The 4,404-nt window shown below is 56.6% G+C and overlaps 1 long non-coding RNA gene across 1 annotated transcript in view; it reads left to right on the top strand.

Moving 5' to 3' along the window:
* The first annotated feature begins 210 nt into the window (after positions 1 to 210).
* LOC140003338 (uncharacterized) overlaps positions 211 to 4,404 on the top strand; it is a 6,231-nt gene continuing 2,037 nt past the window's right edge. The window contains exon 1 of the long non-coding RNA XR_011811832.1: positions 211 to 4,404. This exon is cut by the window's right edge and continues 176 nt beyond it. This is a non-coding gene — a long non-coding RNA (uncharacterized lncRNA).

Raw genomic sequence — 4,404 nt, 5'->3', positions numbered from 1 at the left:
GGCGCTGGGCTCGCCAGCAGGGCCGCAGCCCCGGGAGGAGCGGGAGCCGGCTGCTGGACCTGCCATGGTGGCTGGAGAGTGGGGCGGTTGCTTGGGGAACGCGGGCAACGGGGGTTCCGTCCCAACGGCTGACCAGCCCCTCGCCGACATCTTGGGGAGGACTGCAGGCTTTGGAGCCAAGCAGGCTGCCCAACGCAAGACTTGGCCATCCCCAGCAGGCTTTCCCTCCCACGCAGCACTTGCCATGCCCACGACGCTTCCACACCGCCTCTTGCCCGTCCTGAGCATTTCCCAGCCCAGGACCAGCTTTCATCCTCATGGTCATTTCCCATCCTGACAAGTTCACATGAGAACAGATTCCCATACAAAAGATTTCCCATCAACACAAACAGATTTTTCCCTTCATCCAAAGAGATCTCTTCCCAAAGAATTCCCCTCTCTTGGAGGACTTCCCCATGGTTTTCCTACTTCAATAAATGTTACCCACCCCATTAAAGATTTCCCATCCCAGTACTTTCCCATCCCTGGAGTGACTGCCCATCCCAATGCTTTTGCTTCCCAATGCTTTCAAACCCAGAGAACATTTCCCATCTCTTTCATTTCCGAGCCCAATGCCTTTCCACCCCAAGGAAGTCTTCCCATCCCAGCAAGGATTTCTCGGCGCACACATCCTTTCCCAACCCATTCCCATTTCCCACTTTCACCATCCAACACACAGCTTAGCCAGCCCACAGCTCTAGAGAGGGATTTGGACGATGCTGATAGACACAAGGTCACGGGGATTTGCTGTGCTGACGATTGCTCTTTCTTACAGATCAACACAGATCCCCAGTCCCAAGGGCGCCAGGCAGAGTCTGGCTAATATGTAGATACGAAGCTCTTCCATTTCCTACCGGGAAAGAAAGAGATCTATGCGTTTCTCTCTCTCCACCTCCGGAAAAAGAGAGGAAGGGGAGAGCGCTAATGAACAGGAGCATGCTCAGCTCAGCCACCGGCATGGAGGCTGCCCGCTCCTCAGCACCTCGAAGCAGCAGCACCTTCAAGTCTCCTCCTGCAGCAGCAGCACATCAGTGTCTCTTGTCCCACCAGCAGGACAGTGGCGTCTCCCATTGCACCATGCCGACCTCCACGCCTCGAGTGCCAGCAGCAGTCCTCAATGCGAGCTGGACGCTCAGGGTACTTGTGGCCACCCACCTTTCTGAGCTCCAAGGCTGACAGTGACTCTCTGCTGAGCTCCCACGGCTCTCAGGCGTCCCGCTGGCAGAGCTAATGGCGCTAAGCTGACTGCCAGGAGAAAAGGCTCCCGTGAAATGGCTGCTCCACAACGCCAGGAGCAAGGTCTGCTGGGCTGGGGGTTCGCAGAGGAGCTCGGCCTTGGGCCTGGCAACTGCGCCTGGAAGCCAGGGACGGCCTTGGTGTGCAGCTGGACACCTGGGCCTGAGAAAGCAAGGTCTCTTTCAAGACGCTTGGCACCATCGTCACCCAGTGGCTGTCTCAGGGCGACGAGAGAAATGCACAGCATCTCTTGCTGCCCTGCAGTGCTGCTGTCCTACGCCCTTGGGTGTCTCCGGGATAGAAAAAGGGACGGATTTTGCCCCAAAACCCAGCTCCTTTCTATCAAAAGCATCACGTCCTCCTCTCTTTCTTGGATTTGGCTATGACTTTAGGAATCCCTGCAATCCCTGCAGCTGTGTCCCCTGCCAGCTTCTTGTGTGCCCCAAGCATCCTCGCTTGCAGGGCAGTAGAAGATGCAGAAAAGGCCTTGCCTTAGTGGAAGCACTGCCCTGCAGGAGCTCCAACATCCCTCTTAGCAGCACGCTGTAGCCCCCAAATGCCCCCGAAACGGCACATTTCAGCTCCTGGGAAGGAAATGAGCTCGCTCAAGGGGAGCTACCTGCTCAAGGCCCAGGTGTCTGTGAGGCGGTGTTGGCAAGGAGTCCTGTTGTGTGAGTCCGTTCTTTGTGGGTGCTCCATCCCCACAAGGCTTGCTTTGGAAGGCCCAGGAGAGTCTTGTGGGCACTGGCCTGGGGTCCCAGGCTGAGCCAGCTGCTGGCTGGCAATCAGGGAGGCTCGCTCAGTGTCTTGGCTTGGGTTTGCGTGGCCAGGCTGTGGGAGCGGGGGGCTGCAGGGGTGTCCTCTGTGAGAAGAATGCAGCAGCTGCCCCATGGGAGCTCAGGGCCGCTTCCAGGAGGCTCCTTCCAGGAGGGACCCACCCGCTGCTGCCCAGAACGCAGAGCAAAAGGATGATGTTTGCGCCTGGGGGAGAGCCCATCTAAGAAAGGGAACAAAAGCTGCTGCCCAGCAGTGTCTGGCTCAGGGAGGAGTGGGAAAGCTCTGTGCAGCCCCCAAGGGCCGTGCAGCAGGAAGCAGGAGGTGCTCCAGGCTCACAGCAGCAGTTCCCCTGCGGCCTGTGCAGGGAGAGGCCCCTGGTGGAGCAGGCTGTCCCCCTGCAGCCCATGGGTCCCCCGTGGAGCAGATCCCCACGCTGCAGCCCCCCCGTGGAGGAGCCCCCGTTGGAACAGGTGGATCTGCCCTAGAGGAGGCTGCGACCTGTGGAGGAGGCCCCAGAGGAGCAGGGTGTTCAAGGAAAGGTTGGAGCTGGTGCTTAGGAACATGGTTTATTGGGTGACATTGGTAGTACAGTGATGACTAGACCGGACAAATGTGAAGGTCTCCTCCAACAATAATGATTCTATGATACCTCCACCACGTCCTCCTCCTCCACTTCCTCCTCATCGTCCACGGCCTTTTTCTTGTCCACTGCCTCCTCCTTGTCTACCGCGTCCTCCTCGCCCCCCGCCTGCTAATCCTATTTCTCATTTTCCTCCTCCTTCTCCTCCTTCCCTGCCTCTTGCACCTCCAACACCTCCTCCACCTCCACTGCCTCTTCCTCCTTCTCCTTCTCCAGCCCCACTGACTATTCCTCCTCCACAGCCTCCTCCACCTCGGCAGAAGCTTCCTGGCCAACTTCCTCTGCATGCTCCTTGCTAAGGCATGCTGGTAGCAATGATCGTGAGCCCAGAAATGGCAGGAGGAGTTGCCAGGAACCAGGTGCGCCAAGGCGGCTTCTCTGGGAGGCTATGGCTGTGAGCGCTGCCCACCGCTCCTAATTCTAGTTCCATTTGTCACCCCACAGGACCATGGCACTGTGACCCTGTAAGGTAGCAGCTGGTGGCTCCTATCATCTTGATGACGCTCTGTGATGCGTTGCTTGTTGCCTGGGTAGCGATTGTTAGCTATTATGCAAATGGCTTGTCATCAATCGGGGATGTGGCTGCTCCTCCCTATAAATGGGCCAAGGGGGGCAGTGGGAGCCAGAGTGTTGGAGAGGGGAGATGGGAGAAGGTGGAAACAGAAAAGGAGGAGGATGAGGAAGAGGCATAGGTGGAAAAGGGGGAGTAAGAGAGGAAGGGGGCAGTGGAGGAGGTGGCGGAGGAGGAGGTGGCGGAGAAGATTGAGGAGGTGGCGGCATGAGTAGGAGTGGTGACAAAAGAGGAGGTGAGCAAGGGATAGGCAGAGGGACACGATGGAGGTGGAAGAGGAGAAGAAGGTGGTGGAGAAATAGTAGAATACTAGAGGAGGAGGTGGTGGCAAAAAAGAAAAAAAAAAAAAGGTGGAGGAGGAGAAGAAGGTGGTGGAGGAGGAGGCTGCCAAAAAAAACAAAAAAACAAAAGAGAAGGAGTAGAAGGTGGAGGAGGAGAAGGAGGTGGAGGAGGAGGAGGCGGAGGACTCCAAAACAAAAGACCCTCTCTGGTGGTGAGCGTTGACCGCTGCTCCTAATTCTAGTTCCATTTGTCACCCCACAGGACCATGGCACAGTAGCCCTGTAAGGTAGCAGCTGGCTGCTCCTAGCAACTTGATGATGCTCTGTGATGCGTTGCTTGTGGCCTGGTTGCCTGGGTAGCGATTGTTAGCTATTATGCAAAAGGCTTGTCATCAATCGGGGATGTGGCTGCTCCTCCCTATAAATGGGCCAAAGGGGGGCAGTGGGAGCCAGAGTGTTGGACAGGGGAGGGAGGAGGAGGAGGAGGTGGTGGTGGTGGTGGTGGTGGTGGTGGTGGTGGTGGTGGTGGTGGTGGTGGTGGTGGTGGAAGCGGAAGCGGAAGCCAAAATAAAAAGGAATAAAAACAAAAAAAGAGGAGGAGGAGAAGGTGGCAGAGGAGGAGGCGGTGGAGGAGGAGGCCAAGGAGGAGGTTTGCTCAGCTACAGCAAGCCATGGGATTTTTGCTGTTTAAACTTTTAACTCCTTGCCTAACCACAGGGGTTGTCATTCGTGGACAAATACTGGGTTAAGTACACCATCGCTGCAAGAGGAGCACAAGCTACCTGCAAATGGGCAAATATACCTCTGCAAGTTTTCTTACAAGGGATTAAGACAAAAAGGCCTGTGCCTGGCAGAGGGAG

This window comes from Anas platyrhynchos, chromosome 10 (genome assembly GCF_047663525.1).
Source record: "Anas platyrhynchos isolate ZD024472 breed Pekin duck chromosome 10, IASCAAS_PekinDuck_T2T, whole genome shotgun sequence".
Classification (NCBI taxonomy): Eukaryota; Metazoa; Chordata; class Aves; order Anseriformes; family Anatidae; genus Anas; species Anas platyrhynchos.
This window is presented reverse-complemented; position numbering and strand designations above follow the sequence as displayed.